Raw genomic sequence first — 17,839 nt, 5'->3', positions numbered from 1 at the left:
TCTCTCTTGGGACCAAACAGTCTACCTCCAGTAGAGGTCCGAGGCGGGGAGGCCACCTCGCGGGACTGTCATAGCCCACAGCCTCAGTCCAGATGGGCTCCACCAAGCGGAAATGATGGAGCCAAGGAGGACCTCAGAAAGCCCCGGGCATCCGTCACCCACCTTGCAGTCATCTGTCCACCCACCCATCCGTCTGTGCATCCATCCATCCATCCATCTGTCTATCCATCCATCCAACCATCTGTCTGTCTATCCATCATCCATCCACCCACCCATCCGTCTGTCTGTATATCCATCCACCCATCCATCTGTCCAACCACCCACCCATCCGTCTGTCTGTCCATCCATCCATCCATCCATCTGTCTGTCCATCCATCCATCCATCCATCCATCCATCCATCCATCCATCCATCTGTCTGTCTATCCATCCAACCATCTGTCTATCTATCCATCCATCCATCCACCCACCCATCCATCTGTCTGTACATCCATCCATCCATCCGTCTATCCATCCATCCACCCACCCATCCGTCTGTCTGTATATCCATCCACCCATCGGTCTGTCCAATCATCCACACATCCGTCTGTCTGTCCATCCATCCATCCATCCATCCGTCTGTCTATCCATCCATTCACCCACCCATCCATCTGTCCGTCCATCCATCCATCCACCCACCCATCTGTCTGTCTGTGCATCCATCCACCTATCTATCTGTCTATCCATCCAACCATCCACCCACCCATCCATCTGTCCATCCACCCATCCGTCTGTCCATCCATCCACCCATCCGTCTGTCCATCCATCCGCCCATCCATCTGTCTGTCTATCCATCCATCCATCCACCCAACCAGCCATCTGTCCATCCATCCACCCACCCATCCATCTGTCTCTACATCCATCCATCCATCCATCCGTCTGTCTATCCATCCATTCACCCACCCATCCATCTGTCCATCCATCCATCCATCCACCCACCCATCTGTCTGTCTGTGCATCCATCCACCTATCTGTCTGTCTATCCATCCAACCATCCACCCACCCATCCATCTGTCCATCCACCCATCCGTCTGTCCATCCATCCGCCCATCCATCTGTCTGTCTATCCATCCACCCATCCACCCAACCAGCCATCTGTCCATCCATCCACCCATCCATCTGTCTGTTCATTCATCCATCTATCCACCTGTCTGTCCATCCTTCCACCCATCCAACTGTCTTGTCTATCTATCCACCCATCCACCCATCTGTCTATCCATCCATCCATCCATCCATCCGTCTGTCTGTCCATCCACCCGTTCGTCGTCATTCAAATGCCAGTCAGGCCCACCTCTGTGCAGGCACAGGTGCCCCAAGCAGGGAAGTGAACGCCTTTCCCCACCTGCCAGGGAAGAGAGCCCCTCAGTCAGACATGAAACCAAAGCTCGGGGTCTGGTCACCGAGGTCCCCGCCCACCTGCCGGCCCACCCCACCCCCACCCACTCGGTGCTATTTCTGAAAGGAGGGGGTGGGGGCAGCCTAGGGAAGTGAGAAGTCAGCCAAGCGGCTCAAGGGGGTGAGCGCTGAGCGCAGCGACCCGCTGCAGGCCACAGGGGCCCCACCAGCCCATGAGCTCCACGTCCACCCCCCAACTCCTGCCAACCCATCTCCGCCGGGCCACCCTGCACCCAGCCCTGCCAGCCAGCCCTCCCCTCCTGGGGGTACCCACAGTTCAACGTGCACCTTGCCCACAGCCCCAAGCCAGTCGTTCAGCAAGGCCCGAGCCCTACACCCCATCCCACCAGGAGCCCAAGCACCCAGCCAACGCCTGGACAGGAGAAAGAGGAAGCAGAGTGCAAAGCGGGGGGCCAAAGTGTGCGCCCTCCCCCAGAACACCAGAGATGTCCGCGTCCTCACCCCAGACCTTCAGAACGTGACCTTATTTGGAATAAGGTAAAGATATCGAGACAGAATCTTCCTGGCTTAGGGTGGGCCCCTCACCCAGTCAGCAGTGTCTTTTCAAGAGAGAGGAAAGTGGGTCTGATCTCTGGGTCGGGAAGATCCCCTGGAAGAGGAAATGGCACCCCACGCCAGTGCTCCTGCCTGGAGAATCCCACGGACAGAGGAGCCTGGCGGGCTACCGTCCCTGGGGTCACAAAGAGTCGGACAGGTGAAGCGACCAAGAACACTAACAAAGCAGACACACGCCAGGGACGGCTGGGGCCACAAAGGCTGGGAGAGGCGGGAGGGACCCTCCCCTGGAGCCTCCGGAGGGAGCCCTGTCCTGCCCACACCTCGATGCCCGACCCCTCTCCCGAGAGAAGAAACTCTGCCGTGTAAGCGCCCCGTCTGGGGGGCTCCACTAGGGACGCCTGGCGCAGGAAGGCCCGGGAGCGCTCAGGGCAGGGCGCCCAGCTCGAGGCCCTCGCCGGGAGGCGCCTCCTCTGCCCTGGGCCGGCCACCGGGCTGCTGCCCTCTCTGCTCCGCGGTCGCTGGGAAGAATCACGATTAAACCCAGCTGGGAGGCCTGCCCTCCTGAAGTCTGCCCTCCGTGCGGCGCTCCATGACACCTCTGGCTCCAGGATCTAAGCGCCTGCGTCGTGGGGCAGGGCAGGGGTGAGGGTGGAGGGTCGCTGGGGATGCTGTCAAGGCCGCCCCTCCCAGGCCAGAGCTGAGCGGATCTGCGGGAACCTCCAGCATCTCACAGCTTAAATTCGAAACCACGAGACACTGAAGGCCTACTCCTCTACCCCCGAAGTGCCCTCCACTCTGGACAAGGGCCCAGGGGCCGCTCACCCACAGGCTGCCCTGAGCGCTAACCCAAGGGACCTCCAACCAGAGAATCGCTCCACGAGGCTTCGCCCCAACCCAGCCTCCAGTGGGCAACTGGAGGGATGCCTCGGCCGGGTTTCCACCCAGCACCCATCTGCCCGTGGTGGGAGGGGCATCGCATTTCCTCTTCACTGGGACTCAGCTAACGCCGGCCGCACAGAAAAGGGAGGTGCCTGAAACGAGGGTGAGGCTCTCTCCTCTCTGCAGATGGTTCATGCGGGACATTCTGCCCGCCCAGGCCCTGAGGCTTCCACAACACCCTCTGTTACCAAAGCGGTGCCCGACCCGGGAGAAGGGACCCAGAGAGGAGAGGCCCACATCCTGGGATATCGCAGGGTAGCGATGCCTCTTGTGGGAAGACAAGCTCCCACGTGCCCCCAGGGGATGAAAGCTCCCCACCCAGGGCTGGCACCAACAGGGAGGGAGGGGAGCCGCACGCGGAGCGGGGGGTGGTCTGAGGGCGGAGTCCAGCTGGCCTTGGAGGAACCCCACAAAAGAAGCAGGAGGCAGGCACTCGGGAGGGGGCTGTCACACGGCCAGGTACCCCAGGGTACCAGGGAAGGCAGATAAGCAGAGCGTGTCCCCCTCCATGGCCCACGGCCTGGCAGACATCCCTAACCTATCTGCTCCCTCCAGCAGCCGCGCGTCAGTGCCCCCATCCTTCTTAGTACAGGCACGCTGGGCCCACGCCCGAAGAGTGGAACCCACCAGCGAGGCTGAGCGGCAGCCTGTGACAAGGAGCCAGGGCAGCGGGGGGGAAACGCAGCCCGCTCACGGGCAGGCTGGCTCTCCACCGAGTGACCCAGCGTCCAGAGGCGGCCCGGGCCCTTCTGATGAGAACCAGGGTTGGGGAACGCCGGGGTCTGGAGGTGCAGACTCCACAGAAGGGCTAGAATCCCCTCTGCGCCTGGCCAGGGCTCAGCGGAGGTGTGCCCCGGGCCCCTTCCCCAGCCCCAGGCACAGCAAGGCTCCTTTAACTGCTGGAGGGTCTGCAACAGCCAGCCACCCCGCTGCCCGCGCCAGAGCCGGGCTGCCTGGGAGAGAACTGGCCAGGAGGGCACCGAGGGGCCCGGCTGGCTGACTGCGGGCTCCCGTGGACACAGCTGCGGTCGGCCTCGTCTCCCGGGTCCAGTCCCTGCCCTGGCCAGCGTGGAGGACCACTCGGCCAGCAGCACCTCGCTCTTTAAGAAACAAGGTCAGACCATGCCTGAGCCGCCGGGGACGGGCCAGGGAGAGACGGCAGGCAGAATCAGCAGTGCACAAACCAGCGGGTGTGAAGGAGCACGGAAGGGCGGCCACCGGGCCCCCAAGGTCGCCGGTCACTGCAGCCACCAGGGGCCTGGAGGGGGCGAGGTGCACCCCCAGAGTGCCCCCACCCTGACTGGTGCAGAGCCCTGGCACCCCCACCTCCTCACGGCTCGGTCCTGAGACACCCTCCCGACGGCCCTCGGTCACCACGGCCCTCGGGCAGCGGGGGAGGCCTCATGGAAGCCAGAGATGGGGCAAAGAGGCCACAGAACGAGCCAGCCCAGCGCCACAGGGTGAGGGCGGGGAGCGGACCACAGGAGGGCCCCAACCCAGATGCGCCCACCCACCCCCCTCTCTGACCCTCCTGGGCATCTGGGAGCAGAGGCTCCGAAACTCTGCACAAAGAGAGAGAGATGAGGAAAGAGGAAGCCCCCCACCCCACCCCAACAGGTGCTGCCACTCCTGCTCCTCGCACGAAGGTCAGGCCGCTCCGAGGCGCCCACCCAGCCCCGCTCCGTCCCAGCCCGGGGTCTCCAAGCGCAGCCGGGGAGCCACGCCCACTGGCCAGGCTCCGCCCACGTGCAGCAGAACAGCGGCTCACGGCCTAGACCCCCGTGGGGGGACTGGGACAGCCGCCTGGGATGAGCTCTGCCGCTTGCATTAACTCCTGGAACCGCCTCTGGAGACCCTTGTTTGCCTTGGGGGTTTCTTTGCTTCAGCTTCCAGGCTTCTTTCGGGCAAGCTGTCCTCCCTGCTGTTACCCTGGAGGCTGACTCCCTGGTCAGGGTTCCCGCTCTGGAGTCACCGTCCTGTTCTCCTGAGGTTCAGCTCTTCCTTCTCCAGACCTCAGTTCCACCTGCTTTACTGAATCACGAAGGTTACCCTGTGCAGTTTTAATGATGGTTACTTTGGGAGGGTGGGGGAGACTGGCCATGCTGTGGGTGCTCTGCTTAGTCATCAGTCGTGGCCGATGCTTTGTGACCCCATGGACTGTAGCCCGCCAGGCTCCTCTGTCCATGGGATTCTCCAGGCAAGAGTACTGGAGTGGGGTAATGCCCTCCTCCAAGGGGTCTTCTCCACCCAGGGCTCGATCCCAGATCTTCCCATGGCAGGCAAATTCTTTACCGGGAAGCCCACTAATCATTCCCACCCATAAATACACTGTGAATTACCAGTTCTTGGAGCAACGATCCTTCGAGAGCTTTGAGGGCAGGGCCAGGCTGCACCCAGAGGGCTGACCCCTCCCAGAGTGCATGGCAGAGGCTCTCTGCACAACCCCCTGAGGGACACAGGCAAGTGGGCGCCCCTTCCCTCGAGACAAGCACCACCAGGGCCCCACACCCGGAGGCTTGGTGCAAAGAGCCTTTCCTCCCTGAGGCTTCATCACCGATCACCAACCAGAGCCCCGAGCCCACAGACCATGCCCACAGAAGAGCCGGCAGCTCGGGCCCGCCCCGCCAGACACCTGGCCGACCAGGGGACGCCGCTGGCTGGAGCCAAGGACACTGTGCAGGGAGGGTCGGGGCGCCCTGGGTGGACGCAGTCCCTGCATCGTGAGGACAAGCTCTTTAAGGGAAGGACCTCGCCTCAGGCGTGGCCTCGGAGATGCATCCCCGACCCAAGAAGGCCAGCTGGACTGAGCCTCCGCACGGGAGCTCTCAGAGGGGCTGTCCCGCAGCAGGGATAGGCTTTCTGAAAAGGAGGGTGGTGGGCGTCCAGTCACGGGGGTCTGGGGCCTCAGCAGCTTCCACACACCAGGGAACCCTGAGAAACGGTGTAAAATGCCACGAAGGCTCCGTCAGATGTAAGCACAGCAGATTTCATTTCTTGCTGGGAGAAACTGCCCGAGAAACTCTGACACGCAAAGAATATGCGGCTTCCAGACCCTGCTAATGTCAGGAAAGTGAGAAGCTGAGACACCCCCTCCTTGGAGCAGATGAAACAAGGTGATGTTAAGACATCTGGAGCAGGTGCAGGGATGAGAGAAGCAGATTTCAGCCCAGTCCCGTGACTAACACGGGGCACGCACAGCTGAATGTAAGGGAAGCTTCTCTGGGTACCAACCTTCACATCCATACATGACTTGGACTGCAAGGAGATCAAACTGGTCAATCCTCAAGGCAATCAACCCTGAATATTTACTGGAAGGAGTGATGCTAAAGCTGAAGCTCCAATACTTTGGCCCACCTGATCTGAAGAGCCAACTCTTCACATCAGGTGGAAGGTCTCTGAAAAGACCCAGATGCCGGGAAAGGTTGAAGGCAGGAGGAGAAGGGGGCGACAGAGGACAAGACGGTTGGATGGTATCACCGACTCATTGGACATGAGTTTGAGAAAGCTCTGGGAGACGGTGAAGGACAGGGAAGCCTGGCGTGTTGCAGTCCACGGGGTTGCAAAGAGTCAGACAGGACTGAGCGACTGAACAACCACCGCCTCTGGGTACCAGACCTGTCAGCCTCGATCCACACGCGTATGAGCATCTCTGGCACAGCCCTCACCAGGCCTGCAGAGGTCAGACGCTCCGGGGTCCCTGCCCATGGGGTCTTCCCTGGGGGAATGGGGGGGACTGGAAAAAGCCACACCTGTCCAGCACACAACCTGGTGACCCTCAGAAACGAAGGCCGGGAGAGGACACCCCCTCACTATCAGACTCCCAGGTAGAGCCAGACTGAGGCACCCCATCCTGACGCCCCAGGCTCACCCCTGGGTCAGCCTCCACCCAAGCTCGAGCCTTGAGGACGAGAGCCAGACCGCTGGCTCATGTGCAGCAAACATCCACCCTCCCCCATGAAAACTCAGCCAGGCCGCCAGATCACCCTGCACAGAACCCACTGCGCCGTTGTTTCCTGATTAAAGCTTTACTAGATCAATAGCAATAAAGCAGTCCCAAAGAAAGCCATCTGAGGCAATGCCCTTTTTTAAGAAAAATCACTCTCTCCACAGGCAAAAACCACTTAAAAATAACACAACTAAGTCGAGGCAGTTTCGCTGGGTCTCTGCAAAGGTCCTCCTGGTGTTACCTGGAGGTGAACCAGGTGCTGGGGGTCTGCCCGTCCCCAGAGAGCTGGGATCCAGCGCGCCCACCCCACGCTTCTGGGTGAGAACGTCCGCGCCCACTTGTGACCTCCCGCATGGAGCGCGGGCTTCGAAGCTGGCAGCATGGTGACAACGGTGTCACAAGGAGGAGCGGTCTGGAGCCCCGCCCCTCACCGACCAAAGGCATTTCTCCCAACGGCCGGCTCTGCGGGAGGATTCAGGGTTTGGCACATGGAGGCCGGGACGCCAGGATGACCGCCCCCTCAACCCCTGCTCCAGCCTGGACACTGATGTGGTCCGTCACACAGAAACCGGAAAAGCAGCAGGAAGCTCAAAGCCAAAACAGAGAGAGCCCAGCAGGGGCGGGGCTGAAACATCCCCCAGCTCGGGTCAGGGCCAATCCCAGACGACAGCCGGGAGAGCCTGGCTTCCCTGGGCCCTCGGCCAAAGCCACCCTGAGCCCCAAAGGCCGGATCTGGATGGGCCCCCACCCTACGCCCCCCGCCAGCCAAGCCCCCCATCAGGGCACCCTCTGCGGCGTCCCACGTCTGAGAGATGGCCAGCCCGGCCCAGCCTCCTCCTGGGCCCCGCAGCCCTCTTCTCCCTCCCGCCCCCAGCACTGCACCCCACCTCCCCCCTGCCCCGGCCAGTTTCTCTGCAGGGGTGACCACATCCGCCTCCACCCCAGCCTCCCCAACTGTAGGCCAGCCCTCCGATCCACTCCCAGTGCTGCAGACACGGCAGAACTTTCTGGAGCCAAACCCAGGCACATGAAGTTCTCTCCCACCCCTTCCGGGACTCCTTGGCCCCCAGGATGAGGCCACCCACCCACCGACCACGCCCAGCCTCCTTCAAGGCAGTGGCTTTGGGGCCCTGTCTCTCCCCGAGGGATGACCACTCCTCCCATGGGCCTTCCCCACCTCTGCACTCCTCCCAGACTCTGAACCCCTCAAAGGAAACACAGTCTCACCCATCTCTCCCTCACCCTGAGGGCCAGTTGCTCACAAGCTTAATAAATCATTCCCTAAGAGCCAGATGGTCCAGAGGACCGGTGCCAGTTGCAGGAAGAGGTGATCAAATCCAGGAGGTCTTCCTGGAGGAGGTGAGACTTCCAGCAGACATTAAAGGAGCAGGGAGATCCAACAGGGCTTGGGAAGGGGGGCCCTCAAGAAGAGACAGCCCACCCCCTACCCCGCCGCGCCAGGAGAATCCCACTGCAAGTGACGTGACCGCCATTCGACTGACAGGTGCAGAAAGGCCCAGGGCCAGGTACCCTCCAGCGAGAGCCCCCCTGTGGCCCTCACACCACGCGGTGACTCAGACAGAAACCAGTGCCTGGAGCGTCCCAAAGAGGGAAGCTTCCAAAGTGGAGGAGGGGACCCGCTCGTGACCCAGCGCCCACCGGGAGCCAGGGAGCGGGCCCGCCCAAGGCCAGCGCCCCAGGATCTCACACAGCCACGTACCAGCCACCGTACAGAGCAGCCAAGTGAGCCTGTGGGGGACAGGGCGGCGGAGAGGCTCACCCAGGGCCCACGTCCGCCGTGGGGCAGGCCCAGCCCGGCTCCTGGCCACCACGGACGCCCACCCTCCCTGCCCTGGAGGAGGGGGCACGGCCAGGACCGCTGGGCTCACAAGTCCCTGGGTGCCCGCGGGCCGCAGGCTCCGGCGGCCTCTCCCCCAGGCCTGGCCTCGGATGAACCCACACATCCCCAGGGGGCCCAGCGCCTCCCTCCGTCTTCGAGGCCCACAGCCAGCCCCTGGCCGGGCCCCATCCAAGGACGTTCCCGCTGTCCTCAGGGGCCCGAGGGGCGAGGCACAAAGGCCCCAACCCGCCCCCCCGCATGTCACAGAGGCCTCAGGTGCCAGCTGAGCCTGCAGGCGGGCGGTCTGGCCGGCGAGCCCCCGATCTGCAATAAATTACCTCCCGGCGCTCTCCTGTGACTCTACAGCTCGGCTCGGCCTGAGCCCGCCTGGCTAACAGATGTTTCATTTAAGCAGCTAAATTACCACAAGTACACCCAAAGAGATGACAGGCCAATTTCTCCCAAGGTTTATTTGCATGAGGAGGGAGTGGGAGCGTGTGAAAATTCTATCTTGACTTTTTTCGAGAAATAAAAAAATTTTTTTAAGGCACACATGAGTTGAGAAAAGAGAGGGGGTGTCAGCCCATGAACTGCCAATGGGAGAGTCCCGATGGATATAAATTCCCGCCTCGAAGGAGCCCGCTGCGCCCTGCGGGAAAGGCTGCGGAGGCCACGGCAACGCATCTCCACCTCAAACAGGTCAATGCAGGCAAGCCCCATGCTTTCTGAGCCTCAGTTTCCAAACCTGTCAACTGGGTGCCGATGATGCCTACACCACAGGGCTGCCCTTTGCCTCCGCCCTGTGACTAATCGTGACCCCCTCAGCATCACCTGGTGGCCCAGGAGGAGCCCAGAGCAGGCACAGCAAGACAGGGGGCTCTGTCTCACCCAGGGGACGTTGGAGGGGCCGGACACTCCCGCAGGAGACACTGTCGCGGCTGGGGCCACTCCCCACCGCCACCGAGAGGTGCCAGTCTGCACCTCCCAGAGCCCCCAGATGGCAGAGCAGGAGAAAGGCTGGGGGCTAGAGCTGCTCCACGGGGCGGGGTGAGGCCACAGAGCTGGTCTAGCGCACAGCCACAGGCCCGCGGCATCAACAGAACCCACTGTTTGGCAGCCGCCGGCACTGCCTGCTTCCTGCCCCGGGGTCAGAGGCAGGCAGGCCTCCCCCCACAGTTAGGGTGGACAGAGCCCTTGGCCGCTTCAAGGAGAGGGGACTCGGGCCCCCAAACAACCAGAGAAGGTGGGCTTCATCACCCAGACGGATCGGGATGCAGGCAGGCCCAGAACGGGCACGGGGAGAGGCAGACAGAGCCCGGCCTCCTAACTCAAAGCCCTGCGCCTGGTCCCAGCAGTGAGCCACCCTGCTCCCGGGAAGCAGAGCCGCATGGCCCGCTGCAGAGAGAAGCCAGACCGTAAACACACACACACACACACACACACACACACACGAGGGCGGTGGACGGTGTGGTTTACAGCCCGGACTCCCTGACACGGTTATTCACTCCAGACAAGGCGCGCGTCCTCCGGGCCCACCCCTCAGCAGTGGCCAGGGAACAGCCAGGAAGCGCAGCGCCCGCACGTGACCCTCCAGCGGGTCGTCCCCCAGTGCTCCAGCCTCCCTGCAGCCCTGCGGGTGGTGGGCGGGGAGGCTCCGGGAATCTCACGTCATCGGCCAACTCAGAGCGGCCGAGATGCTCCGGGACAACGCCGACAACCCACGTGGCTCGGGGAAGCAGACGCCGCGTCTGCAGGCTGGTTCCCAGAGATGATCACAGCTCCGGGACACCCCTCCTTAAGGAGCGGCAGAGGAGGGGGCTTGTCAACCAGACACAGAGACTCCCGGAGTCAGGCGCTTGGCGGCTCCCCTCAAGAAAGAGTCCACACACACAGATCCCGGGCTTCCCTTGCGGGGACCCCAGACGCCCCAGAGTCTTCCTCCCTTCCACAGTCACTTCGCTCAGTGGTGTCTGACTCTCTGCGACCCCATGGACTGTACAGTCCATGCGATTCTCCAGCCCAGAACACTGGAGTGGGTGGCCTTTCCCTTCTCCAGGGGATCTTCCCGAACCCAGGGATCAAACCCAGGTCTCCAGGATTGCAGGCGGATTCTTTACCAGCTGAGCCACCAGGGAAGTCTCCTCCCTTCCACACTTGGGAGCATCTGAGGCAGAATGGATGGCCCATTTTACAGGTGGGCCAACTGAGACCCAAGCACAAAGCAAGTGGCCCAAGTTCTCCCGAGGGCCCACCTTCTCTCGTCACCTGCAGGAAGGCACGCGGGGCACAGAGCATCAGGACAAGGCCCTTCTGCACACAGCGGCTTCCGCCTGCCGGCCACCGGGCCCAGCCTGGCCCTGAGCCAGCAGGCCCGAGCGTCTTCCCCTTCAGCCCCACCATCCTCCTGAGCAGGAGGAAGCAGTGTTCTCCCACGAAACTCGGAGACGACAGGAGACTTACCAAAGTCAGACGCCAGGTAATAACGGGCTCAGGTGCCTGCTCACGCCTGGCTCCCTCCCACGCCCCCGGGTGGGGACCGTCGCACAAGCATCCGTGCCGAGGACCCACCCCCCAGCTGCACCGTCCCCCGAGGCCACCAGCAGAAAACCCCCAAGTTCCGTCTCACAGACAGGAAAAGGAGACGGGGAGAGGGGGGAGAGGGGGGCTCGGCCCACAGGGGCAGGAAGATCTGGCCAAAGAAACACCTTCCAGCCATCAGTCAAGCGCCCCAGACGGCCCATCAAGAGCAGGCCCCTCATCCCCGGGACCCCACCTGGGACCCCAGGGGCGGTGGCTGGTGAGACTGACCCAGCCCATCAGCCCCCACGTTAGGGCGCCCCTTGGGCAGGAAGGCAGGGAGCAGGACACCAGTGAGGTGAGCGTCCAGTTCCCACCTGGCCTCTGCAGAGACACGGCCGCCGGGCCGAGAGGACAGACAGTCACGGAGGCAGAGGAGAAAGCAGGAAGCAGACTCAGAGCCAGTGGCCGAGCAGGCTTGGCCCAGCCTGAGATCGATAAGCCAGGAGTGGGGCTGGGGAGTTGTCCGTTCGTTCTAGAATACGCCTCCCCACCCCACCCCCACCGAGCCAACTCACACTTATTCTTCGAGGCTCAGCTAAAAGGCACTTCCTCTAGAAAAGTTCCCACTCCCACCTAGCCTGGGGGGGCCCACAGCCCTGCCCCCACCTAGACGGGGCCCCCCACAGCCCTGCCTCACCTAGACTGGGGGACCCACAGCCCTGCCCCCACCTAGACAGGGCCCCCCACAGTCCTGCCTCACCTAGACTGGGGGGCCCACAGCCCTGCCCCCACCTAGACGGGGCCCCCCACAGCCCTGCCTCAGCTAGACTGGGGGGCCCACAGCCCAGCCCCCACCTAGACGGGGCCCCCCACAGCCCTGCCTCACCTAGACTGGGGGGCCCACAGCCCTGCCCCCACCTAGACGGGGCCCCCCACAGCCCTGCCTCACCTAGACTGGGGGGCCCACAGCCCTGCCCCCACCTAGACGGGGCCCCCCACAGGCCTGCCTCACCTAGACTGGGGGGCCCACAGCCCTGCCCCCACCTAGACGGGGCCCCCCACAGCCCTGCCTCACCTAGACTGGGGGGCCCACAGCCCTGCCCCCACCTAGACGGGGCCCCCCACAGCCCTGCCTCACCTAGACTGGGGGGCCCACAGCCTTGCCCCCAACCCACCCGACACAGAGCCTCGAGCAGTGACGGAGCCCAGGTCTTCCCCAGTCTCCTCCTCCACCGACTTCCAGGTCATTCACGGCCACTCTCCGAAGCCATCCCGTAACTGCCCACAGAGGGGCCCAGTTCCTCTCTAGACCTCTGCCAACATGAACTCCGGGGAAAGCTCCCGGGGCGGAGAGAGGGAAGGTGTCATGTCACCACCTCCCGGCCCACACGGACAGCCACCTCCCTCAGCAGCGGCAGGCGACATCCACGGGGCTGACCACCCCGGGGCCCAACGTCCGCAGGGCTGACCACCCCAGGGCCGCCCAGCGCTGCCATCTGCCCAGGACCCAGGAGTGGTGAGAGGGACCCGGGTTCCCCTCCCCCGGGCCGTGCCCCTCGAGGACAGTCCCCCCAGAGCGCTCGGCGCCCGCGGCAGGAAGCTGCTGCAGGAGGCAGGCCGCAGCCCCCGGCCCCCTCCCGGCCCCTGGCCCCCTCCCAGGCCCAGACCTGAGACCCCGACATGGGGGTGGAGTGGCGCTTAGGCTGGACGCGGTGGGTCTTGCCACTCAGAGGCGCTCATCCAGCTTTCGGAACCCTGCAATGGGAACCCCTGTTGTCAGCACCAGCGTCCCCAGGCTACAGACAAGGCGGGCGATTTACCCAACGTCACAGGGCGGACCAACGACAGACCGAGGCTCTGCCTTCCCTGTCCTGCGTGGACCAGGGCGGGCCCCGCGGGCGCCACGGAATGGCACTGCTAAGGGTCCACGAAAGTGTCTTAGATCAGAGACAATACTTAAATATTTTAGATACCTAAATACACTATTCGGGGAGTTCCCTGGGAGTCCAGTGGTCACGACTTCAGCTTCTAACGCAAGGGGCACGGGTTCAATCCCTGGTCAGGGAGCGAAGACCCCACATGTCTCGACGCCAAAACAACCAAAACATAAAACAGAAACGTCACTGGAACAAATTCAATAATGACTTTAAAGCTGGTCCACGTCAAAAACCTCTTTAAAAACAAGTAAGTATACACTATCCGTGTATCTGCCTCGACGCCAACGCGGTCATCAGCTGTGACTTAACATTCCTCTCGGAGGAAGGACCAGCTCACAGGCAGCCCAGGCCACGCACCTGCTTTAACTCCTCTCAAAACTCTCCTCCCAACCCCGCGAGGCTGGTACTAGGTGTATTGCGGTACAGTGCATAGAACACGGGCTTCCCCGCTGGCTCAGGGGTAGAGAACCCGCCTGCCGATGCAGGAGACAGGGGTTCGATCCCTGGGCCGGGAGGGTCTTCTGGAAAGAGGAAATGGCAACTCACTCCACTGTTCTTGCCTGGAGAAACCCCTGGACAGGGGCCTGGAGGGCTACAGTCCGTGGGGTCGCAAGTCAGCCATGACTCAACAAGTGAACAAGGATGACACCACGTATACGGCGTTCCCTGGCGGCCTCGTGGCGAGCGCTCCGGGCTCTCACTGCCAGGCCCTCGGTTCAGCCCCTGGTCAGGGAACTAAAGCCCCACAAGCCTCACAGCCCAGCCAAAAGAAAAAAAAGACACATAACAAAATTTAGTACCTTCCCATGTTGTGCAACGACTCCCACTGTTAATTCCAGAACCTTCCGTCACCCCGAACAGAGCCAGAACCCTTGGGCAGTCACTCCCCATCCCCGGCTTTCCCTCCCACCCCCCACGACCCGCGACCTGCCTTCTGCCGCCGTGGATTTGCACCTCCTGGCCGTTTCATAGAAACGGAATCACACCAGGCTTGTGCCTCTGTGTCTGGCTCCTGTCACTCAGCATAAGGTTTCTGAGGCCCATCCACGCCGGAGGATCTCCGGGCTTTCTTCTCTATGGCTGACGGTACCCCACTGACTGGATAGACCACACGCTGTTGATCCATCGCCTGCCGCGGAAGATGCTCTGTTTATCCTCATCCTACAGAGGAGGAAACCGAGGCGCCATGAAGGTCAAGCTCAGAGCCCACAGCGATGCGTGGCAAAGCCCAGGCTCCAGCCCCAGGCCCTGGCCACACAGACTGTGCCTCGAAATCACGAGAGATGGGTGTCTGGTCCCTTTGGCGAGCAACCCAGAGGGGAGGGGAGGGCACGCGGAGGGGCGCCAGGGAGCCCACACGCCCCGTCTCCAGCCTGGGTCACACCCTGCTGCCCTGCCTCCCGCCTGCTTCCTTTGAGCCCTGGCATGACAAAGGAATCAAACCACCTCAGGCGGAGAGAGACCTCCCGCATCCGGATGGGTGCTCAGAATCCACGTGAGCGACTGATCTATCAGGCGGAGATGAGAGGCACCCCTCTCACCAAACGACTCTGGGATGCGGGTCTCCACTCCCAGCAGCCGACAAGCTGGGGGAGGGAAGTCGGATGTCCCGCCTCTGGGGTGCGGGGTAAACGAGGGGCCGGGGAAGCTTAGGGGCAGGCAGGGAGGCTCTCAGGACGTGGCTGTCATGAGCTTAAGGGTTCAGAACCTTCCACCTCACCAGGGGGCCTTGGAGACGAGGCGTGAACAGACTAAACCTCTCCAGTTGCCTGCCCCGAGTGCCGGGCACTGGGAACCAGACGCCCCCTCACGTGGCTGAAAGATGGGGAGGTCCACCTGCACCCATGGCCCTCCACGCCCACTGGGCCAAACCTGGCAGGAACACTTCCACCAGCCACAGCCAACCCCACGGGGAGGACACCAAAACCCAGGCCGTGGAACCTCTGCACAAGGAGGGCCAGCCAGGCGAACCCAGGCCCAGCCTCTCGGGACTGCGAGGCCGGGCAGGCGACTCGGCGGCTCAGAGCCACAGCGGCCATGAGGGCTGCACTGGCCCCTCACCCGGGGTCGGGGGTCTGGGGTCACCCACAAGCTCCGCACAGTGCCTGCACCCCACCCCTGAAGGCACCCTACGCTTGTGAGACAAACACGACCATCAGGTGGATGTGGATGAAGACTGGAGAAGTATGCACAGTGTGTTTCAGAGGAAGGCGGGCGTAGGCAGGGCTGGGAGGGACGGGGAGGCGCCCGGAGCAGAGAACCATCTGGAATCAAAACCTGCCCACCTGTGAGGTGACTGCGGTCAGGCGACGCCCCCCCTGCACCCTGCCCTGCCTCCCGCCACGTTCCAGCACACGCGTCTCCTGCTGCAGCCTCGAAGCCCCAGCAGAGCGGATGAACAGGTCAGGAGGCAGTGTGGCGGCATGTCAGAAGTCCTCTGCCAGCAGAAGGCAGCAGACAAGTGCCCCGACCCCGCAGAGATGACAACAAGGCCTCGGGGGCGGGGGGGAGGGCCCACCCCTGGAAAGGCCTGGAAGCTACCGAGCCCACGGCAGGATGGGAGGCCAGGGGGCTGGCAACCACACTCCCGCCCGCCCCGACCCGCTCTCACCGGACACCACATGCAGGCGCTGCCTAGGTAACCAAAAGCACAAAACCAAACCAACCAACACAAATGTTTACGGCCTAAAGTTTAAACCGGCTCAAGGGGCCAAGGAGCACGCGTGTTAAAGATAAGTATTTTAATCCTTATGTAAACTCTGCGGCAATGACAGGTCCCACAAAACAGAGCGTGCGTTCCCAGCAACACGCACGCTTCCAAAGTTGGGGAGCCTCGTGTGGGGGCCGCCCTGCGGGGTCCTGTCCCGGCCGGCGGGCACCCCCTGCAGCGCGCCACCTCCCTCTGTGGCCGTGTGGTCATTATTCTTGTTTATCTCTGGGATTCAGAAACTGAAACGGTCTGGGCGGCCGCAGGATGCTGACCTCCGGAGAGTCCCCGGAAAGCGTGGCGCCTCAGAGGACCAAGAAGGCGGATGGAGGAGGGGAGCAGGGGGTCGTCCGGGCAGAACTGGAAGCTTCCCTGGCTGCGGGGCGGTGGGGGGGGGGGGGGGTCCAGCCCACCCAGGCCAAGAGCCAGCTCCTGACCCGGCACAGACGAGGTCTGTGGGGCCCGCGGCATCCACGTCCCCGCCCCGACTGCCCCCCCGGGTCAAGCTCAGGGTCTTCAGGAGGAGCAGAGCCCCAGGCCACGAGGGCGGCCGCCCCCTGCAGACGCCGGGCTCAGAGCTTCAGGCGCCTCCGTCCTTGCTGGTCCCCAGGAGCTGCCGTCAGACAAGCCCGTCACAGCAGAGGAGACTAGGGCTGGGGGCGGTGCTGGGGGGATGTGGCTCAGCCCAGCAGAAGGGACCAGGATCTGAACCCACGTCACGGAGGGGTCAGCGCTGCGCCCGGCCACACCCTGGGGAGGCCGCCCCACTGCCGTGCTCACGAGGCCCCTGAGGTGTGGGAAACGGGCGGCTGGCGGCGGGCTGCCTCGGGCGGCTCCACCAGAACCGGCGGCCCGGGATCCCCGGGGGGGTGTCGGAGAGGACGCCGCGCGGCCACCAGGACCCGGCCAGGGGACGTGGATGGGGCGGGAGCAGACGGCCAGGATGCCACGCTCCTCAGCAGCTCACGGCCGGGCCTCGGCCTCAGGCAGACCCCTGCTTCACTGGCAGGCCAGGCGCCCACGCCAGCTCGGAGCTGAGGCAGCACTCGGGGAGCAGGCGCAGGAAGAAGCAGCCCGCAGCGGGCCCAGCACCTCCTCGGGGAGCCCACCTGGCTTCCCGGGCCCAGCCCCCGGCCTCCCGCCCGCTGTCCTTCCCTCCATCTTCACCCTTCCTGAATCCCTGGCGCTGCCTCCCCTCCAGAAGGTCAGACACGGGAAGGGGTCTCCTCTGCCCAAGGCCTGCAGGCGGATGGTCAGCAGAGGAGACTTCAGTAAATGACGTGGTGACCCCACCCCAGCTGCTGGGGGGCAGGTGAGGGGACAGGCCTGGAAGCTACGCAGATAGAAGACGGAGCCGGGCAGCTGGGCTGGCTCTGGGTTCAGGCACTGCGCATCCCCCGCCTCCTCACCCACGGGGACCGGGCCAAGGCTGTTTAGCTGGCAGAGAGGGAGGAGCAAAGTGAAGGGCACTCTAGAGGCCGAGAGACCTGGGCGGCTCGGCCGGAGGCCTCTGCCCTCATGCAGCTGCGTGTCCCAAGCCGCCTGTCACGCCTCCCTTCACGGGGCACAGCCGCCCAACCCTGCACTTCTCAGGGTCTCCCAAGGCCCAGGGGAAGTGCCGTGGCTCGGATGCCAGGGAGCAAACTTTCTCAGGACAGGGCATGGCCAGGCAGCAGCCATCTGCCGGGTGCGGGGGTGGGGCGGAGTGGCAACCCCTCACCCCAGCCTCCACCCCCACTGAGCCCCCCCCGCAGCAAAAACCTCCAGCCTTTAGTTCCTGAAGGCGTCTGGTTTCCCACGGCAGCTCAGGCGCCACCTCCTCCATGAAGCCCTCCGTGGCCTCCCTGCCCCCAGGAACCTAAACATCCCTGCCGGCTGAGGACAACCCAGCCCCAGAGGACAGGACAGCAGCCAAGAGCGCTCAGGAGGAAGCGGCAGAGAGAACAGCTGAGATCCCTTCTGTTAGGCGCCAGCCCCGGTCATCAGCAGGCGAAGGGGC

General features: G+C 63.4%; 1 protein-coding gene across 4 annotated transcripts in view; it reads right to left on the bottom strand.

The window, feature by feature from the left end:
* The window catches only part of VAV2 (vav guanine nucleotide exchange factor 2), a 320,676-nt gene that overhangs the window by 295,057 nt on the left and 7,780 nt on the right, over window positions 1-17,839 (bottom strand). The window lies entirely within an intron of this gene.

The sequence above is a fragment of the Muntiacus reevesi genome, chromosome 3 (genome assembly GCF_963930625.1).
Source record: "Muntiacus reevesi chromosome 3, mMunRee1.1, whole genome shotgun sequence".
Lineage (NCBI taxonomy): Eukaryota > Metazoa > Chordata > Mammalia > Artiodactyla > Cervidae > Muntiacus > Muntiacus reevesi.
This window is presented reverse-complemented; position numbering and strand designations above follow the sequence as displayed.